Here is a 23,137-nt window from a genome sequence, read left to right on the forward strand (position 1 = left end):
CAGTCAGGTTGCGATCATTGGTGGACAACCATTTTCAGGTCCCTTCAGAGATGTTCAATAGGGTTCAGTCAGGGCTCTGACTGGTACACTTTAGGACGTTCAGAGAGTTGTCCCTCAGCCACTCCTGTGTTGTCTTGGCTGTGTGCTTAGGATCGTTGTGATGTTGGAAAGTGAACCTTCAGCCCAGTTGAGGTCCTGAGTGCTGTGGAACAGGTTTTTATTGAGGACAACCCTGTACTTTGCTCCATTCATCTTTCCTCAACCTGACCAGTCTCCCAGTCCCTGCTACTGAAAAACATCCCCACAGCATGATGCTGCCACACTTCACTGTTGGGATGATATTGGGCAGGTGATGAGCAGTGCCTGGTTTCCTCCAGACATAATGTTTAGAATTGAGGCCAAACAGTTCCATCTTGGTTTCATCAGATCAGAGAATTTTGTTTCTCACAGACTGAGAGTCCTTCAGGTGCTTTTTTGCAAACACCAAGCGGGCTTTCATGTGTTTTGCTCCAAGGAGACTTCCATATAGCCACTATGCCATAAAGCCCAGACCGGTGGAGGGCTGCAATGATGGTTGTCTTTCTAGAACTCTATCCTATCTCCACACAGGCTCTCTGGAGCTCTGTCAGAGTGACCATCGGGTTCTTGGTCATCTTTTCTTCTAAAGCCCTTCTCCCTGATTATTACTAGGCAACCAGCTCTTGGAAAAATTCTGGTTCTGGCAAACCTCTTCCATCTGAGGATGATGGAGGCCTCTGTGCTCTTTGGAACCTTCAGTGCAACAGAAATTTTATTGTAGCCTTCCCCAGATCTGTGCTTTGCAATAATCCTGTTTCTGAGCTCTGCAGGCAGTTCCTTTGCCCTCATGGCTTTTGCTCTGCTATAGTATGCATTGTCAGCTGTGAGGCCTTCTATAGAGAGGTGTGTGCCTTTCCAACTCATGTCCATTTAATTTATCACAGGTGGAGTCCAATAAAGGTGTAGACACATGTCAGCAACAATCAAGATAAATGAGAAACACCTGAGCTATAAATTTAAAGTGTTGTTGCAAAGGGTCTGAATACTTACAGATATTTCTAAAATTCCATTTTCACTGTGTCATTATGGAGTACTGAGTGTAGAATCAGGCTGCAGCATAACAAACTTGACAAGAGTGAAGCTGGTCTGAATACTTTCTGAATGCACTGTATGTCAAATAGATTAAAGAGAAGCATAATCTATAAACTTAGCATAAGCATCTCTAGGAAATCAATGGAGCTGATCCCACAGCTCAATGGCAGTGGCTTCAGCAGTCGTAAGTCTCATTTACATAAGGTAAAACAATCATGTTTAAAAAACAACAACAATGCTGGGTTGAAGCCTAGTTGTGGAATCTGCCCTGAAGGAGCATCTTGGAAAAGGAAAGAGTCCTAAGCACAAGAGAACAAGTCTTCCAAAGCTGGCTATTACATAGTTGATCCAAGGCTCACCTAGGCAGAATTAAAGAGTGGAATTTGAGAAGAAGACGAATACATATAGAAAGTATCTACTAAACAGCATTCTGAAAGATTGAACTGCTCAAGAAGGGAACATGATGAAATTAATTATTTTAATCAAGGAAATAGGTCTTTAAAAAGTAGAGTGGGGATGAGAAGGTCAACTACTGCTAAGTTTGTAAGCCGCCCTGAGTCTTCGGAGAAGGGCGGGATATATAAATAAATGGAATTAAATAAACTACAATCTCAGTGATTTTGAGATAAATGGGGGAAAGCCTTGGTTTCTACTATCCTGATGAACAAAAGATGACCTGGAAATTAGATATAGGTGGATCTTTCCTGAATTTCTGAAGAATGGACAGTGTAAAATCAGATATACTAATGGGAGAACTAGTAATAGTGGAGTAAAGACTGAGGCTGCTAGAACCAGAACTGGAAAGAGAGTTCTTTTTGTCTTTGTTGGATTTGGTTGGGATAGGCCACTTTCCATAAATTAATCCCCTTCTCACAAGTGGTTCATTGTTTAACATATTTGGGAGCTAAAGTTTCCAAGAGCAGGAATTCTGAAAATGTTAGTAATGAACAGTCACCTAGTACTGAATATAAGAAACGCAAAGCAGAAGGCCCATTAAGGAGTGAAAAAGAGCTTCTGAGTTTAAACTTAATAAAATATAGAAGAGTCTAGAGGTTCATTCTCTGAGACGTATCAACACTTTGCAGAGGTTTTGTACAGATGTATAATAAAGGTTTGTTAACAGCTGTTCCACATCAAGTACCTGCGAAATTCAAATGTGCTAAGAAAGGGAGCTGAACATTTGTAGTGTTCTGGAACATTGCATTTCTAGAAGTTGTAACAGACTGATGAATAACCAATCCAAGCTGAATGTTCTTCCTTTATCAGAATGTGCCTGTTCTAATGTATACATAGGTACACTGGTTATAAATTAAAAATAGTTCACTTGCTGGAGGATCTTTGCTATTTCATTTGAATTAATCTTGCTTTAAAATACTCAGTGAAACTTATATTGGAGGAAAGATTTCAGTTCAGTCAGCTATAAAAGGTTTGAGAACAAGAGGTCTTGGACATCCATAATTGTATTTTCTTGCCTACTGTGAAATATTGAGGGTTGATTTAAAAAAAACAAATGAAACAGAAAGTAGACATAAACAAACAAAACACAGTAAGTGAGTTGGGAGACAAATGGTAACTTAGAACAGGTGGAAAGAAGCCTGGACAGGTGTTTTATGCCACTCAAAGACTCTCTGCCTTAATTAGCTTACAAGCAAGGTTCCCATGAACACTTCCCTGGCATATATGCTATTTTAATTTCAAAAATTATTTTTATTTCAGAAAAATAGGAAGATAGCTCCACGAAAAGCAAAACACCAACTTCAAGCATAATCCTTACTTATAAAACATTCATCCTAAAAGAATTCTTAGAAAATTAAAAAGGTAGATGGTTAGAACACAGTACTTTATTCCTCAAGTGCCCACCTAACCAGAAAGAAGGCAATGGTATATCCAGATGGGTTACAGTGAATTGGTTTACAGGAATTGTCTGAACTGCACTATATTGTAAGCTACATAAAGGAGGTGTTTTTTTTGAACTTGTTAATAATGCTGTAAGAAAAAATAGACTTAACATAAAAGTTTGACATTTCTACAGTATAATACTGGATACGTAAGTTATTTGGTTAACGCTATTCATGAGTACCCTTAATTGTGAATGATGGGAAATTAGGCTTGAGTCTTCTTTGTAGTTCCATGTTCCAGATTTGTACTCCTCTTAGCACTTCCAGTATTCAACATACGGATATATACAACTGAAGAACCTTAATTTATGAGATTATTTCCTTCATAATTGGGGGGGAGGTTTACTTTCCAGCATCATCTTAAAGGCAAATTTTAAATTATAGGAAGAATTAGCACAGTCAAACCTACCTGAGGAAAGACAAGATCCAGCCACAACTTGACGAAAAGGAACCAAAACTGCACCTTTCCTGGCATAGATCCCATCTGCAGGCATAATACCACATTATGGACACATTTGGAGAGTGCAAGGATTCACTGTAGAAATCTAGACAGTTCTGTCCATAAAGGTCTGCAGTTCCTATGTGAAGTATTACAGTTGCAATAGCATCTTCATGCCAAAACCCTTCCAACTAGCTGGGAAATAGCAGTTGCCTCTTGAACAGAGAAACTAAAAATAGTCATTGCACTTCTCCAAAAGCATTCTAAGAATACTTATATACATTATTCATCTTCAGTTGTTGAGATTCAAAAGACTGCCAAATATAACGTAGGTAACGTAGGAGAGGTTTCTTTAAATAATCATAATTTTTGATTTGGTGATTTGCCAGCAACTGTTCAAATTTATAATAGGGAGCAAAGTTCTCAAAGTAATCTTCTCAGACCAACAGGGTCTCAGGATGGAGAGTCTACATACAGCAAAGAAGGAGTAGGTGTGGGAGGAGTGGAGGTTGATAAGATAAATCAAAAATATGTCTTTATATAATATTTAAAATAACAGAGGAGGTAAGGCAGATAAGAGAAGGAGCATCAAATGAGAGACAGCAAATTTATAGCTGACCATTCATTCCTATTTTCAACTATCACTTTGGTTGCTTTCCTATTTCAACCTTACAAAGTGAAGAAATAAGAGATGGAGACAGCTCTCAATCACTAAACCAGGATATTAAACAGAGTGAGCATAATATGTATAATTCAGCTAAATCCAGATTATATTTAAAGTGGAAACAGATGGTATAAAAAGCATATTTAAAATTATATTATGTTAAGTCTACTTAATACACAAATAATGGATAAGTCACTGGATGAAAATTAGTGAAGATTACTTGAATGTTTATAGATGTATATAATTATTAGTTTTACATTTCTGATTTTCAAATTCAACTAATATTTTCTCCTCACTTAGCTAAAACGTCTGCAAGAATTCTACTTTGCACATGTACAAACAAATCACATTTCTTATTTAACAGCTATTCAATTTTATTTTAAGTTAGAAATATAGCTTTTAAAACAGAGTTTAACAAATATTTAGCAAATACTTCCTAAAATATATTTACATGCTACTCTTGTTCAGTTCCTGACAAAAGCCTGGTACTTAGAAACAACTAAGACAGAGGATCCTTTATTCATCATGTAAAACATTATTTCAAAAGCGACCAAGCAGAGTGCTGACTGCAGACAGCATTAATGAGGAGATAATGCTGACAAGAGATGCAAGTTCTTCAGGGGATTGGCTTTCTTTTCAATTATTGCCAGAAGATTCTGTTAAATGAACAGTGAAAATACTGAATAAAATATTTATGGTTTACACAGCATAAATCATATTCTCCTAGCCCCAACATGAATTTATAACAAGCTCAATGTACATTATGCAAGCATGCAAAAAGTATCATGGGGACAATTCATCTCATACATGTAATGCTTGTATACATGATGAAAAATTCACAATCATTCTACATATGTTTCACAATGTATTGTTCATATTCTGATTGAACTAGCACATTAGGCCATAATATGGACAGTTTGCTTTTGACTTATTATAATAGATGAACCATCATGGCTTGCAAACCATGTTTTATGGCAGAAATGAGCTATATACATATATGTATCCCACAGAATATTAACACTATGCTACCAAAATGTATTGACAAATGAGCCTAATTTTGGTGGTCCAATTTCAGGCCATTTATCAGAAAGTGGGGAATTTAAATGTGGGGGTGAAAAGCTTTCCCCTTTAAAGGGCTCTCATTCCATACCATCTAAAATTTAAATTTAAATCCTTAAAAAATTAAACATATGAGTAAATGGACTAGCCTACTAGTTCAGGAGTTGTAATCTCTGACATTTGTAGTTGCTCACCTCAGATTTATGATTTAATATATTGTGTCAGCCCAACCAGTAATAATTTATTCAAAAAGCTGTACTTTGTGTAAGGTACCATTTTCATGTATCCTTACAAATTATAGTTTAGTGTATGTTTAACAGAGACAGATTGTTTTAATTTTTAAACAAAGACATGCATGAACTCTCCTTCAACAAATAGATCTTCATACTATTGCAAGAACCATCTGCTACCTACATAAAATTCATAAACTGGTTGACTCAAATCAAAGGACTTACACTGACACGATAGATCTACAATAATGTTTGTCTGCTTCATTAAAGCATTTTGCACTGGGGACTTTGACAGTTTAAAATCAAAAGTCTTACATGCATTCTTAAATGCCCAATCAGTACTACAAAGAAATAAGCTCTTCAGAATTTGTGAACCAAGTGGTACTTTCAATGACATGAAACACACAAAACATTACATGCCACTGTAGAATAGGGATCTGAACAACAAGAACAATTTCTTTTACAAAACAGTGATAAACATTTTCTTCTGTTCACTTACCGTATATACTTGAGTATAAGCCGAATTTTTCAGCCCACTTTTTGGGCTGAAAAATTCCACTTCGGCTTATACTCCAGTCAACAAAAAAACTTACCGAGGACTTGTGCGCGGCCGAGGCTTTGGTGCTTCCGGGATCGCCCGCACCTCTCCCAAGCCACCGCCGTCCGAGACCTGCCGAAGTTTGGGGAGGTTTGGGGAGCTGCGCGCGCACCTCCCCAAACTCCGCGCCTTGCCTGCCTGCTTCTTTCCGCAGCGGAAAGAAGCAGGCAGGCAGGGCGCGGAGGAACGGAGACTTGCCGACGTTTGGGGAGGTTTGGGCGCCTCCCCAAACCTCGGCAGGTCTCCGTTCCTCCGCGCAGACCTGCCGACGTTTGGGGAGGTTTGGGCGCCTCCCCAAACCTCGGCAGGTCTCCGTTCCTCCTGCCGACCTTTGGGGAGGTTTGGGCGCCTCCCCAAACCTCCCCAAACCTCGGCAGGTCTCCGTTCCTCCTGCCGACCTTTGGGGAGGTTTGGGCGCCTCCCCAAACGTCCCCAAACCTCGGCAGGTCTCCGTTCCTGTTTGGGGAGGTTTGGGCGCCTCCCCAAACCTCCCCAAACCTCGGCAGGTCTCCGTTCCTCCGCGCAGACCTGCCGACCTTTGGGGAGGTTTGGGCGCCTCCCCAAACGTCCCCAAACCTCGGCAGGTCTCCGTTCCTGTTTGGGGAGGTTTGGGCGCCTCCCCAAACCTCCCCAAACCTCGGCAGGTCTCCGTTCCTCCGCGCAGACCTGCCGACCTTTGGGGAGGTTTGGGCGCCTCCCCAAACGTCCCCAAACCTCGGCAGGTCTCCGTTCCTGTTTGGGGAGGTTTGGGCGCCTCCCCAAACCTCCCCAAACCTCGGCAGGTCTCCGTTCCTCCGCGCAGACCTGCCGACGTTTGGGGAGGTTTGGGCGCCTCCCCAAACCTCCCCAAACCTCGGCAGGTCTCCGTTCCTGTTTGGGGAGGTTTGGGCGCCTCCCCAAACCTCCCCAAACCTCGGCAGGTCTCCGTTCCTCCGCGCAGACCTGCCGACCTTTGGGGAGGTTTGGGCGCCTCCCCAAACCTCCCCAAACCTCGGCAGGTCTCCGTTCCTGTTTGGGGAGGTTTGGGCGCCTCCCCAAACCTCCCCAAACCTCGGCAGGTCTCCGTTCCTCCGCGCAGACCTGCCGACCTTTGGGGAGGTTTGGGCGCCTCCCCAAACGTCCCCAAACCTCGGCAGGTCTCCGTTCCTCCGCGCAGACCTGCCGACCTTTGGGGAGGTTTGGGCGCCTCCCCAAACGTCCCCAAACCTCGGCAGGTCTCCGTTCCTGTTTGGGGAGGTTTGGGCGCCTCCCCAAACCTCCCCAAACCTCGGCAGGTCTCCGTTCCTCCGCGCAGACCTGCCGACGTTTGGGGAGGTTTGGGCGCCTCCCCAAACCTCCCCAAACCTCGGCAGGTCTCCGTTCCTGTTTGGGGAGGTTTGGGCGCCTCCCCAAACCTCCCCAAACCTCGGCAGGTCTCCGTTCCTCCGCGCAGACCTGCCGACCTTTGGGGAGGTTTGGGCGCCTCCCCAAACCTCCCCAAACCTCGGCAGGTCTCCGTTCTTCCTGCCGACCTTTGGGGAGGTTTGGGCGCCTCCCCAAACCTCCCCAAACGTCGGCAGGTCTGCGCGGAGGAACGGAGACCTGCCGAGGTTTGGGGAGGTTTGGGGAGGCGCCCAAACCTCCCCAAACAGGAACGGAGACCTGCCGAGGTTTGGGGAGGTTTGGGGAGGCGCCCAAACCTCCCCAAAGGTCGGCAGGTCTGCGCGGAGGAACGGAGACCTGCCGAGGTTTGGGGAGGCGCCCAAACCTCCCCAAAGGTCGGCAGGAGGAACGGAGACCTGCCGAGGTTTGGGGAGGTTTGGGGAGGCGCCCAAACCTCCCCAAAGGTCGGCAGGAGGAACGGAGACCTGCCGAGGTTTGGGGAGGTTTGGGGAGGCGCCCAAACCTCCCCAAAGGTCGGCAGGAGGAACGGAGACCTGCCGAGGTTTGGGGAGGTTTGGGGAGGCGCCCAAACCTCCCCAAACAGGAACGGAGACCTGGGGAGGTTTGGGGAGGCGCCCAAACCTCCCCAAAAGTCGGCAGGTCTGCGCGGAGGAACGGAGACCTGCCGAGGTTTGGGGAGGTTTGGGGAGGCGCCCAAACCTCCCCAAACAGGAACGGAGACCTGCCGAGGTTTGGGGAGGTTTGGGGAGGCGCCCAAACCTCCCCAAACGTCGGCAGGTCTGCGCGGAGGAACGGAGACCTGCCGAGGTTTGGGGAGGTTTGGGGAGGCGCCCAAACCTCCCCAAACAGGAACGGAGACCTGCCGAGGTTTGGGGACGTTTGGGGAGGCGCCCAAACCTCCCCAAAGGTCGGCAGGTCTGCGCGGAGGAACGGAGACCTGCCGAGGTTTGGGGAGGTTTGGGGAGGCGCCCAAACCTCCCCAAACAGGAACGGAGACCTGCCGAGGTTTGGGGACGTTTGGGGAGGCGCCCAAACCTCCCCAAAGGTCGGCAGGTCTGCGCGGAGGAACGGAGACCTGCCGAGGTTTGGGGAGGTTTGGGGAGGCGCCCAAACCTCCCCAAACAGGAACGGAGACCTGCCGAGGTTTGGGGACGTTTGGGGAGGCGCCCAAACCTCCCCAAAGGTCGGCAGGTCTGCGCGGAGGAACGGAGACCTGCCGAGGTTTGGGGACGTTTGGGGAGGCGCCCAAACCTCCCCAAAGGTCGGCAGGTCTGCGCGGAGGAACGGAGACCTGCCGAGGTTTGGGGAGGTTTGGGGAGGCGCCCAAACCTCCCCAAACAGGAACGGAGACCTGCCGAGGTTTGGGGACGTTTGGGGAGGCGCCCAAACCTCCCCAAAGGTCGGCAGGTCTGCGCGGAGGAACGGAGACCTGCCGAGGTTTGGGGAGGTTTGGGGAGGCGCCCAAACCTCCCCAAACAGGAACGGAGACCTGCCGAGGTTTGGGGAGGTTTGGGGAGGCGCCCAAACCTCCCCAAACGTCGGCAGGTCTGCGCGGAGGAACGGAGACCTGCCGAGGTTTGGGGAGGTTTGGGGAGGCGCCCAAACCTCCCCAAACAGGAACGGAGACCTGCCGAGGTTTGGGGACGTTTGGGGAGGCGCCCAAACCTCCCCAAAGGTCGGCAGGTCTGCGCGGAGGAACGGAGACCTGCCGAGGTTTGGGGAGGTTTGGGGAGGCGCCCAAACCTCCCCAAACAGGAACGGAGACCTGCCGAGGTTTGGGGAGGTTTGGGGAGGCGCCCAAACCTCCCCAAAGGTCGGCAGGAGGAACGGAGACCTGCCGACGAGCCTTGGCCACACAGGGTATTCCTGTGTATTCAGGCTTGCAAAATGGCGGATCGAGCCTCTGCTGGCGGCAGAGGCTTGCAGAACGGCGGATCGGCTTATACTCGAGTCAATAACTTTTTCCAGTTTTTGGGGGTGAAATTGGGGGTCTCGGCTTATACTCGAGTCGGCTTATACTCAAGTATATACGGTATGTTCAATTCTAAGAGACTGCCTGGACAAATCACTGCAGTTTTCTTGGCAAGGTTTTTCAAAAGTGGCTTGCCTTTGATTCCTTCCTAGGATTAAAATAGAAAGGGACAGGCCTAGGTCACGTAACTAAGGCAGCACTAGAACTCACCGCCACTCAGTTTCTAGCTTGATACTTGTAACTACTACTGTGCCATAAATTTCAAAATGAACTTAACAGGATTCTCTTAAGATATAATTTTCATTCTTGATTGGTTAATTGTTCCTACACTAACTTTGGCCATAAACATGATATACATTAATGACTATTAACTAAAATTTGCAGGGATCCTTTTCTTCACTTTTAGAAATTTCAAGCTGGTATATTTATTTAATCAATGGGGCAAACAAAAAGAGAGGACAGTACCTGTGTTTTATTTAAAGTAATATTTTCTAAAGGCTATATGCAACTTTGCTCTTTAACAAACTTTCCTATCATTTTACATATTTAAATACTACTAGAAACTGCTCATTATCTACCATAAAGTCGAGATAACCATTTTAAACACAAACAATCCGTATTTCCATGTAATGCACTCTGCTCACACTGAATGAGCTTTCCTTACAAACAGTAGTGGAGAAGAAAACCACAGGAGCTCCTTCTTTAATAAATTTAGCATGGCACATAAACCAATTAGATCAGGGGTCCCCACCCCACTGGGCTGCAACCCTCTATTGGGCCATGGCCAATCTGGAACTGGGTCCCCCGAGTGGTAGGCCTCAGCGTACGTGCACAACTCAACTTGAGCGAATGGGGTGGGCCAATGTGCATGCACACATGTGCACAGCTCAACTTGTGCAAGTTGTGCTACACGCACATGCACACCGCTCATGTGACCCAGTTCTCCTCCCTCCTGCCGGGCCACCAAGCCACAAAGATTGGGGAATTTTTATTTTTAATTTTTTATTTTAATTCCATTTATATCCCGCCCTTCTCCGAAGACTCAGGGCGGCTTACAAGCTTAGCAGTAGCCTTCATTCTATGTATATGCCTGCTTATTAGGGCTTTCATACACCCCCCAAGCGGCATTATTACAAAGTCAGCTTAATTGCCCCCAACAATCTGGGTCCTCATTTTACCTACCTTGGAAGGATGGAAGGCTGAGTCAACCTTGAGCCTGGTGGGATGCGAACCTGCACTAATTGCAGGCAGCTGGTGTTACTTAAGGAGGCATTAGCCCACCGCTCCACCAAGGCTCTATGCTGAATGCTGAATTAGATCAAAGTTTCTAACCCTACTGCCTCCACTTGCATTTTTAACAAAGCATAACCATGCTCTAACAATACCAATCTTCCCTCATGTCCCCACAATACTGCTTTTATACCATCACCAGCTCGTAAGTGAAAATGGCAAAACTATGCCTTAGAAGTGTTGGAAAAGGTTAACCCTAACCTTTTCCCCTATTGCTAGCCAGCCTCCACTGCAGCCATTTTACTTCCAATATTTGCCCTTTCTATTATGATTTCCTTTCCTGAGTTCTTTCTGTATCCTTCATTCTTCTCCTTCCTAATTTTGACCCCAATGGGTACTTCAGGACTCCAATAAGGAAGATGGGGAAAAAACTCCACTGTTTTATTTAGTGAAAAAAGGATCATATTAACATTGTTCTGCACTCTGAAATGGTCAGAAGTCCACTATTTAGGGAAGGAAAGGGAACTCAAGTAGATGATGAATAAGGGTTTATAATGTATATTATAATGTACAGTATTATAATGTATAATATATTCTGGCTCGTATCCAGATTTTTGTACTGCCGTACCTTAAAAACAAGGGATGTTATTATCTGGCTTGTGTTTATATACCATTTTCTTTATATTTCAACCACTTCCCCACCCCACTTCCAAGGAAGAGACCTGGTTGCCTAGCAGCTAGTCACTAGCTGTGGAGGAGTTAGCTAGCTGCATTATCATGAAGGGTCTGCTTCCTCCTTTCTGAGATATTTTTGCCCTGGTATCTTCCCATACATTTCTGTTTCACTTTATTTTAATTTGAGAAGTGCCCACATGGAACATGGGAGGAGGACAAACAGTATCCTGATGTAAACCCCACTTATTCCTGTCAGAGAGCCTAGACGAGCAGATGTTTTCTTTGCTGGCTATTGATATACTAAAACTGAAGAAAACATATGTAGCATAACCACACATCAGGAAAACATGGTTTGATAGAAGTTTGAAAGCAATAACAACAGAAGTGTGATAGTGATCGGTAATGAGTATGGGAAAGGTTTATGATTAAAAGTGCTTTCAAGATGTCAAAATTGACAAATGCACTGTCAATATGTTTTTTGCTTACAAAGGTTATTTTACCAGGCATTGTCTTACTCCAAATCCATTAATGGCATTTCCCCCTCCAAATTCATTTTTTTAATTCAATTCATACTAAAGCTTGGGATACACACAAGCACTGTGCCTAGTTTCAGAAATTAAACAAATAAAAAGTAGGATTGAGAATGAAATGTAAAGAAATGAGAAAAGGATGCTGCATGGCAATTACATACATAAATACAAGAAAAGACAAAGAATAAATTGCTAAAAGAGTAGAAATCCTTCAGACAAGTTGTATGAATGAAGGTTGTGGGAAGAAATGTATTAGAACAATACAGTACAAGCCAACATGCCAAATCCCTAGAGGGTTTGGACCCTGCTTAACTGGACAAACAGCTTCTTCTTCTTTATGCAGTGTAGCCTATGATGTGTTCTTTGGAGAAAGATGCTTAGTGTGTGTTGTCCTGATATGTCAATAAACAGATCACTACAAAGGTAAGAGTAACAGGCAGAAGGAATTGCCTTGAAGAAAAGGAGGAAGAGCTGCTACAATGGTCAGATAAAAGAAATCTTGAGTTTGGGGCAAAATTGTAATCTGAGTAAGAGGCTCAGGCAAGACCGTCCTTAGTTCTCACAAAGATAAAGGGAGGGAAGGGGGAAGCACATCCAGACTTGCAAGACTGTTTCTGCAATGTTATATCAAAAATATTACTAGCATTCACAATTCTGGTTTCCTAGTTTGGCTGACCGTACAGGCCTTTGGTGGTAATGCCAACACCAACAAATTCCTTTCCCCAGTTTGGTTGGTCTAAGAAATTTTTAAACTTGCTTTTCTATGTTAGATTTTTTCCCCCACAAGCATCTTATTTTACTGATATGTATTGAACTTTTAAATATTGATGACATGTTTCTACCCTTTTTGTTTTTAACTTTATTAATTATGGTTGTATAATATTATTAGCTTTATGATATTTGCTATGTTTATTAGGAGTTATGTTGTAAATCACTGGGATCAGCTTTGTTAGGAGCAATGAAGTATTATAAATCTATTTAATACATTCTGTCTAAAATGAATCTGCTCATCCTGTCAGGCCATCTAGATCAGCAGCCCCCAATCTTTTGGGCACCAGGGACTGGTTCCATGGAGAGAGATTTTTTCCGCAGATCAAAGGGGGCATGGTTTCAAATGCTGCCTGCATTCTGCGGATGGGGCTTTGCTTGTTTGTGCAGCTCAGTTTCTGCCATGCCGCAAACCCGGTGCTGGTCCACACACTGGGGTGGGGGCCCATGATCTAGACAGAATGCATAGGGTTCTGCCTGCATAAGGAGCAAGAGTTGTATGGGCCAGCAGTCAGAATTTCTCCAAGGTGGCTCCAAAACCTTCAAATATACTCTATATAGCAGCTCCAGGTATTTAGAAGAGCACTTAAAACATTTCTTTTTTAATATTCAGCTTAATAGCTGATTATAAGGGACGCGGTGGCTCAGTGGGTTAAGACGCTGAGCTTGTCGATCAGAAGGTCGGCAGTTTGGCGGGTCGAATCCCGAGTGCCGCTTTGAAACGGAGATGAGCACCGGCCCCTAGAGTCGGAAACGACTAGCACCCGTGTGCGGGGGAACCTTTACCTTTACCTTTAATAGCTGAACATTCCTATTAGGCTGTGTTAAGGGACTGTTTATGTTAGAGAGACAGATACGATTTTTTCCATTCAATTCCATGCACTGCCAGAAGTTATTAGTCCTAGCCTCTAATTTCTCTTACCTGACAAACCTCAGGACAGAGACACAGAGAGAATGGGGGAAAAAACTCTCATTTTTGATGACATCATTATATGGCCTTCTGCAGTCCTTTAGAATACCAGGAGACTAAGTTACAACTCCCAGCCTCCAAGTAGGATCTTTGCCCTATTTTAATGTGCAAAAGATGAGCAAGATTAGTTGCGAGACTGGTGATAACAGCAGAATGGTTTGAGGTCTTCCAGTTGAAAATGCAATGTGCTATTTTATCACAGTGTGTTTAAATTATTGTACATCAAAACGACAGAGACTCCAAAAGGAAGGAGAAAGAACAAAAGAAAGATCTGCAACAAGAATCTGGAAGGCTAGAAAACAAGCTCCATAACAGAGCGGTAAACTTCACCTCTTGATCCACCCTGTTGAACTCTGAAATAAATTATACATTCCTGCTGACTCATAGGAGGAGGTGAATCTCATTAACTTCACACACAGTAAAAAAGGTGGTAACAAGCCATAGTTCCTTTTCCAGATTTAGACAAGGTAAAGGCCCAAGTCATAAAGAATAAAATACATAGTTTATATTCCAAACTAGTCGAGGAAAGAAAAAAGTTTAAACTTGTATGATTTACACTGATGAGATTTTGTAGCTGACTCTGAGAATGGCTCAAACAGATTTAAATGAACAATACCGTGAGCATGTCAACTCACTTTGGAAAAACAATAGATAATGAAAGAAAAAACATAAAATTGAACCAAGATTTAAATCCTTGTTTAGTTATAGACCTCACTGGAAGAGGAAAATAGGGGTACTGTATCTGCCACAGGGAAGGGGTCAAATATGTCAAAATGCTGAGCACAACCAGGTGATTGAAGCCCTGCTCTTTTTTACAAGCGGATAATGCAACAATACACATAAAGGAGGAGAGCTATGACCCCTCAGTTGTGTTTACCATCTTTAGATCATTGGTGCCCCTCCTAACACTCCTAGAGGCAATCTCTTGCACAAGGCAAAACTAAAAAACTAAAAAAGGAGAAGCACCATGAATGTCATAGTATCTGCCATATTATTAGACTATTTATTTTAAAAATAAATATTTGAGAATGGCTAATGTCTCACAAGACAGAGATTCTTGTATGAGATTTTGATCATTTTAATTTAGCTATAGCATCCTTATCTGCACAATAATAGCCCATAATGAACCCCGCAACATAATTTCTAATGATAGGCTGCACCATACCAGCTAGAATACTGATCTGTTTCAAAAGAAAAGGAGAAACTTATTACAATAAAAAAGATAAGCAAATAATACAGAAAGTTAAAAGAGAAAGAGAAAGCTAGCTGGGATTCAGAAGAACGATCTTCATTCTGCTTCATGCAAGCATGTGTGTGTGTGGGAGGGGGGAAATGGTCAATAAACAAACTAGACTCTCACACCTTAATTTAGAATTTGCAAGGTGGTTGTCTAATTTTCTTAATGAGATTTAACTGTAGTATTCTACACCGGTAGCCTAAAGCCATAGACAGCTATACTACCACGGAACATATGGATTCAGCCAAATGTCAGTAATATTGATAAGTTCTTCATTGTGGTATCCTGTTGCCTTTTGCAGCATTCATCAGGACTTGCAGGGAACAAATTTGTCATCATAATGAACTATAGTATGAGGTAATGTTTGAACAACCTATCTAAATTGGAATAAGGTTCAAAACGTGAGAGCAGGATATAGTCAGATAAAAGTAAGATGGCACAAAAACAGGAGAAAGTAGCATTTAGCTTCTTTGTCTTAATGAATTGAAGAATATTCTGTGTGATGAGACTTGCCAATCAAAATGCAGTCCATGATATTACAGTTCTTTAAATTTTGAGAACACCATTAAGAGCAAATATTCAAAGAAAAAAGAAATGATTTTCAGATAAGAAATTAGAAATCAAAGTTTACTACTTCTAATTATGTTGCAGTACCATCTAGAGCGGTAATTAACTATTACTGTGCTATATGGTAAGCTGATTAACCACTTTACTGTATCTCCTAATACTTATTATATGAAAACATTACAAAAATACATCCAAATAAACAACATGATATAAATTCAAAGCACTAAGCAAAATGTATCAGCAAAACATAAATGGGGAAAATAAATGAAGAAAAATGTTTGAAAGCAGAATATTTGATAAAGGGATATTCAGGGCGTGTCTAGGTTAAGAAAACTTGTGCTGTCCATAAAGATAATTTAAAGGAAATTTAGACTCTGAAAAACTGACCAAGAAAAAGCAAATATAAGTTATTGCTTGAAATATTTCACTGAAGAAAGTAAAAAGCATCTGTCACCTTTGTTTATAAGCAATATGACACATGACATCATAAACAAACCCTCCTCAAAAGAGAATTCAATAAAATGAAAAAAGAACAAAATTATTAGTTACTATAAATACCAAACTTAAACACAACCATTGTTTTGTGTCAGTTCCTAAAGCAATCAGTATGCCAATATTACTTTTTATATTTCAAGCATGATTAAATTAACACATTGTTCACTTAAACTCTGTAAAAATACTTTACAAGACCTGAATTCAGCATATGAAAAACATGCAAATGCAATTTATGCGTAGATTTGTTTTTCTTATGATTGTCAATTAAAAGCTGAATTCAAATATCACACTAAATCATAGGTCAGTGTGTAATAATGGAAGTAAAATTTTTACATTACAAAGCATTTAGAGGAAACACCCATATCCTTTAGTTTGGAAGAGGGGGGTAGGAGGAATATTCTATCAAGATGAATTCCATCAAAGAAAGAATTTTGTTTTATGCAACTGTTCAACTGTACTGACCATTACACCAAAAAAAAGTTCCACTTACACAGAATCTACAACACAAATCTTGTAAATTGCATTTGTATGAAACAATCTGGATTGTTTTGAATTCTAGCTTACAACAACCCTATACACTGCTTCAATCTCTTGCACTAGACTACCCTGTAAAAGATTTTATCCATGAAACCAGCCTTGGGTTCATGACCCAAGACAGACATTGGACGTAGTTTATATATCATTGTTAGCTATGGTGCACCTATCTGCAACATTTGATGCCATCAATTATTACAGTCTTCTATGATATTTTGCTGAGACCTAGATCTGAAACCACTACAAAGCAATGCTCCCATTTTGCTGAAGGCAATATTCACGTTTATGATCATTGGCATATGGCTTAACAACTCCATAGTGTCCTGTATGCATTTTACTATCTGTTTCAAGGATCCTCAACTTTGCGGAGAGGAGAAAATTGGGCACATTTAGACTATTGAAAGCATGTCATTAAAAATAAGAAATGGAAATGTGGTAGATTACAAAACCAAATGCACAATCATATTAAAAATACTTTCGATGCCTATACAAGACCAGGAGGCATTCTTGTAAAATGTAAATGCAAGAAGTGCTCTAACTGGAAAGGATCTGGAAAAAAAAGAAAAGAAAAAGTGCATTGACAAGATAAAAAGCACCCAAAGATACTGGAAAGGGAAAAGGATAATAGTCTCATCAGTTTGTTTCTGGGCAAAATCAGATTGCCACTGCAGTCATTTTGGGAACATATCCATATATTATCTCACAATTCCAAATGTTTCCAACAACCCAAAAAAGGTGCATGAACCTTGATTACATATATCTAGTTACCGGTAGGTTAGTCATGAAAGCCATCCTACGAGAAAAATTTAACTCATCAGGGAGATGCACCTACCAAAAGGGAATGAGGCAAATAGATTCTGCTGCCCCTTAAGAGATCACAAAGAAAAAAGGCAAGATTAAAATGAGAAAGGATAATCAGATGCACACAAAAATAAATTCTATGGAAGTTTCAGAAAGGTAAAGAAGCTTTAGAAAAATAATGCAAGAGATTATGATAAATGAAATAAAGTAGAAATAAGCAGGCAAAACTAGTCAATGAAATGAAATATGACCCAATCAATGTGAGTTCATGTATTTTCTTTAGCAACCTGAGTCTGCAAGTCTGAATCCACTTGCTTGGTAATAAATAGAGCTTTAAGTGGATGTGTATAAATTACCCTGTGAATTAATCACCCACAACACTAACAGGAAAGTATTCAAAACATTTTTACTGGGGAATAAGCTTCTCTGAATAAACATGCATAGGATAGCATTGAGCTAACCATTAAATCATGTCTTTTTACTTACATTAATCCTAAACAAATATGGGACTTGCAATAGTAAATGTTGACCATTAATTACTTTTGATTTTTTTAAAAGTACTGTGTATTTTTTGTGCAATTTGACAATTTTATCCTTCACTTCTCATCATTGTCTGCTGTTGAAGAAAACAAATTGTGAGCTTTTAGAGCTTTAGACCAGTTAGTGAAAAATAGTTTTGCACATTTAATGTTGCAGTAATGTCAGAAGAAAAAATGGCCAGGGGCCAGCACACTGCAACAAATAATAGATGCAGTTTTGAAAAGACGAATTCATATCCTTGCTCAGTGACAAAGTTTAAGTGTGAAGCTCATAGCACTCAATGCTTTCACTATGCAAAATGAATAAGGGCTGTAAAAAGGGTGCAGTTACAGCCAGTCACAGCTTTGTAACAGTACATAGCTACTTCCACTGGCCAGTCATTATTTCTTAACCCAACCTCCCTCCATATGGTAATTGTTGGTAGAAAGAAATAACAGGCAACACCCATCTTCACCACCTTGAGCTCCTAAAGAAAGGGCACAATGTATATTGTAATAAGAAATAATAAACTGCTTGTCTGCTTTCAGAATGCACTGTACAATTTTATGTATTTTATCTGCCTTTTTTCTAGGCTAAAAGCATTTGACCTATTTTGAAATAACCTACAGAGCTATTTTTTAAAGGTAGAAATACTAAAGAATAAACTTTGAACAAAAATTTGATGTCCCCCTTTAGTTAACAATTTTTCAAATCATTCATATTTACTACAAACTGTGCACATCCAGATGTATACTTTTACAAATATCTACTTGCACCATGTAACAAAAATAAGGGTTAAAAAAAGTACAAACAGAATGATTTGGCTATATCTTCTCTCTTGTCTCATCCTTATGGCCCACTGAACACTGGCAAATAGTAGCTGTTGTAAACAAGATGCCAAATGTGTTTTAAGCCACTTGAATAGTCTTTCCAAGAAGAAGAATAAGGCTAGCCAGGGAGCAAAAAGGAGCTAATTCATTTCTGAAAACACCACACTGCATTGCTTTCCACAAAATAAGCTATTTTTTGTTTATGCAGAATCTGTGATAATACCAATTCTAAAATGGAAGAGGTTCAGGGTCAGTGTATGCCTTATATCCTGTCATTTTAAGAGTGCTTTAGGAGGAACCTAAAGAGAGGGGAAAGATTCAGTGAGAACATATGGCTAAAGCACTCTCAAAACGGCTTGTTGAAGTAAATAGAAATATAAATGTATATTTTAAACATGTTGTTAAAATATGATACAGGAAAAACATCAGGAAAAACCCGGATTACCATCCTCTGAGAAATAAAATACAAAGCAGATCTTAGAGGACCCATGGTACGCACATATCAAATCTTATTCCTCAACATCAGATAGTGATTGATGATGATTATCAAAACTGTGTGTGTGTGTGAAAGAAGAGAGAGAGAGAGAGAGAGAGAGAGAGAGAGAGAGAGAGAGAGAGAGAGAGAGAGAGAGAGAGAGAGAGAGAGAGAGAGAAGAGAGAAGAGAGAAATATTTAATATGCTGTTCCTTACTTCATCCCTGCACAGCTTTGCAGAATTGACACTTAGCTGAAAAGCCGTTTGCCAACAATCTGAATTCTCTCGGTGAACTGACCCACAGAGCCCGGAAAAGAGGAATAGTTTAAATCAGGGCAATCAATTCCTTACTATTAAACCCCTGTCCTTCCTCCCATCCAGGAATGAACACCGAAAACATAAGCGAAATGTTGTAAAGCCAAGAAATCCCTTCTCACCACGTCCTATCCCTCATGCGCAATTACCATCCGGTCTGGCGTATCCTATCCCGTGCACTCCAAGGGAAGGAATAGTGGGCGACAAAACAAAGTCGAAGGTCTAAAGCTCTTTTTTGTTACGGTGCTGTCATATTCGATTTCAGCAAAGACCGAATTTTAAAAAGCCCACCCACTCACACGTGCCAAAAGAGTAGATCCTTCACCGACGTCGTCCTTCCGCCTCTCCAATTTCTCCCAAGCACATCTCCAGCCACCGGAGACCTGTACAGATGGCTCAAAACGCGCCCCACCACTTTGCTCCCTCTCCGGGCTGAAAGAAAGCAGCGCCGTCGCCCTCCTGCCTCTGGCCAGGCCCCTGATTGCCCGCACGGCAGACAATGAGCAACCCTGAACTCACCAGCAGCAGGAGCCGCGCCGAATCTCTGCCGCGCCGGGGCGGTCCTCGTCCTGCTTTAGCCTCCCGAGCTCCCTCCTCGCTGGCTCCGTTTGCACCGCCACCGCTTCCTCTTCTTCCGCAGGCGAGCCCTGGCCAGCTAATGCCGCCGCCCCAACACGCTTCCTGTTCTGCCCGGTTTTTCCCCGGCTCAAAGAGTCACTTTTATACCCCTCGCCAACATGGCTGCTCCCCTCATCCCGCACGAACCGCCAAGAGCTCGATCGGGGATCGCGCCGTTCGGCCTCTGCCGTCGCTGCGTTACTTCCTTCGCTCGGCCACGGTACGACTCCGGATGCTGCCTGACGACTCCGCCGCCCTGCGCGTAGTTGCCAAATAAGAACGATCGAGCGGCCGCCCAGGAGCACCAGATCCCTGCGAAACAGCCGCAGCGCAGATCCGAACCAGTGCGACAGCTAGCGGCTGGCGAGCGATTTGCTGCCTCCGCTGCTGCTGCCGATAGGGGACTAGTAGGGTAGTTGCCCACGGCCTTCCTCGACTCAAATTTAAAGTTGAAGTTAGCTTTCTTTAGAACACTTAACCTTGCTGAAGGAAATCGGGATTAGATACTCAGACTTTACCTATATTTTATCTCTATATTCCTGCCAATTCTGTTTTCCGGGAACAAACCCTGTATTGTACCTGTTTCTAATTCGAAGAGCTCTTCATTTTTGTTTTGTTTTTTTATGCATTCTTCCATTGTGTATCCTAGCTATAAACTAAAGATTGCTGAGCGTGTTTGAATAAGAACTATTAAAATCAGCAGAGATACGGACATTTGTTGTTATACATCACATAGCCTTACTCAAATACATGACCGACAGCTTACACTAAAATGGAAAGTTTACATTTCCTGACTGCTCTTGATGAAAATAAAAAAAATCAAGTTACAGGTTCCCATGGTCTCTTGATGTTTTTACATGGCTTCAATAGACCCTTGTGAAGTTTTATTCTTATGTTTAAACATGTTTCAATTAGCCCTGATTTTGTATAAGGTATCATCTGGCTTCTTTTTTTCCTTTCTTTTATTTCTTATTTCCTTCTTTAATGAGGAACATAGACTCAAACAACTGAATACAAGTTTTACTTCCAAATACCGGCCTTCTCTTCACTTAGTGTTAAGGTTTCAACGAACTCATTTTTAAGTTACTTGAAATGTAATCACTCAAATATTTACAGTGCACAATCAAGGACACCAGTTTAACTGAAAGAAGAAGTTCAAAACCTACGGTTTCTGCTGAAGATTTTCTTTGCTTCTGTGTGCTCCTTATTTTATTGGCTAAAATTCAGTACTCAACAGTGCCTTTCAATAAAATATTTCCCAACGTGTTTAGAAGAGGTAGTTTAAGCTTGCATAGCAACATTTCTTAACCTGATGAAAAGGGATTTCTGGTGTTGATTACAAGCCTATGCACAGGTAAACTTGGGGTCTATTGTAGATCAGGTTGGTACTAAATGGCTCCTCAGAGGATATGCTTATAGTGCAGAAGATGACTGACTCAATCTGGTGTGAATTACGAGTAAATTATGTCCCTGATAATCCAATGCCAGATTAATGAAACGAATAATTCTTTTATAACTTCCAAGTCACCTACACATTACCCTAACATCATCAGTGCTAATAAGGAGTGCTGTTTGCTGTCAATTTATATTCTGGTATCTTGCCTGTCTGTGTTGGTGGGTGGGTGGGTTTAGAGATTCTTTGGTTGGGCTGTTTACTAATGGCTCTTTGGCAGTTTCTTGATTGGGGTATTGCTTACTTGATCATTGGTCTGAAGTTGACCTTGCAGTTAATCTATGCTGATCTGAGTGCTGATTATTGGTGGGGAGGTGCTGGAGTCTTTTTCTCTTTGGGGCTAGTTGTCTCTTTTGCATAGTCTATAGATGTTGTTAATGTCTATGTGTCTATTGATGGCTGATTTGTCAGAGTGCCAGGATTCTAGAAATTCCATGGCATTTTTGGATTTGGCCTGGTCTAGGATTGTCACCCCTTCATGGATTACTGCCTTGTCGTGGCGAAGGGGCTTGCGTAATTCAATGAAGCTATGAGCTATGCCGTGCAGGGCCACCCAAGACGGAAAGGTCATAGCAGAGAGTTCTGACAAAACGTGATCCACTGGAGAAGGAAATGGCAAACCACTCCAGTATCTTTGCCATGAAAACCCTATGGACAGTACCAAAAGGCAAAACGATATGACGCTGGAAGATGAGCCCCTCAGGTCGGAAGGCGTCCAATATGCTACTGGGGAAGAGCAGAGGGCTAGTACTAGTAGTGCCAGAAAGAATGAAGCGACTGGGCCAAAGCCGAAAGGACGCTCAGCTGTGGATATGTCTGGTGGTGAAAGGAAAGTCCGATGCTGTAAAGATTTTTTCTCCATAGGAACCTGGAATGTAAGATCCATGAATCAAGGAAAGCTGGACGTGGTCAAACAAGAGATGACAAGACTAAACATCGACATCTTAGGTATCAGCGAACTAAAATGGACAGGAATGGGTGAATTTAATTCAGATGACCATCAGGTATACTACTGCGGGCAAGAATCCCTCAGAAGAAATGGAGTAGCCTTCATAGTCAATAAAAAAATAGGAAAAGCAATACTGGGATACAATCCTCAAAATGACAGAATGATCTCAGTTCGAATCCAAGGCAAACCATTCAATATCACAGTAGTCCAAGTCTATGCCCCAACCACCGGTGCTGAAGAGGATGAAATTGACCGGTTCTATGAAGCCCTACAGCACCTTATAGAACTAACACCCAAAAATGATGTCCTTATCATCATGGGGGATTGGAATGCTAAAGTAGGAAGCCAAAAGATAACGGGAATAACAGGCAAGTTTGGCCTTGGAGTACAAAATGAAGCAGGGCACAGGCTGATAGAATTTTGTCAAGAGAATACGATGGTCATAGCAAACACTCTTTTCCAACAACCCAAGAGACGGCTTTACACATGGACATCACCAGACGGTCAGCACAGAAATCAGATTGACTATGTGCTCTGCAGCCAAAGATGGAGAAGCTCTATACAGTCAGTAAAAACAAGACCAGGAGCTGACTGTGGCTCAGACCATGAGCTTCTTGTTGCAAAGTTTAGGCTTAAATTAAAGAAAGTAGGGAAAAGCACTAGGCCACTCAGGTATGAATTAAATCATATCCCTGTTGAATATACAGTTGAGGTGACAAATAGATTTAAGGAATTGGATCTGATAGACAGAGTGCCTGAAGAACTATGGACAGAGGTTTGCAACATTGTACAACAGGTAGCAACCAAAACCATCACAA

General features: G+C 42.3%; 1 protein-coding gene across 2 annotated transcripts in view; it reads right to left on the reverse strand.

Annotated features, from left to right (window-relative positions):
• Positions 1-20,225, reverse strand: part of CDK17 (cyclin dependent kinase 17) — an 85,850-nt gene extending 65,625 nt beyond the window's left edge. Inside the window, exon 1 of one of the 2 annotated variants that reach the window (XM_081330416.1) lies at positions 19,819-20,225. The gene's annotated coding sequence lies outside the window, so the exon portion shown is untranslated. Of the gene's footprint in view, positions 1-19,598; positions 19,789-19,818 lie in introns of those variants that run through there. The other variant, XM_081330417.1, reaches the window with a different exon arrangement.
• Positions 20,226-23,137: the final 2,912 nt, after the last annotated feature.

The sequence above is a fragment of the Vipera berus genome (genome assembly GCF_964194415.1).
Source record: "Vipera berus genome assembly, chromosome: 6".
In the NCBI taxonomy this organism is placed as follows: Eukaryota; Metazoa; Chordata; class Lepidosauria; order Squamata; family Viperidae; genus Vipera; species Vipera berus.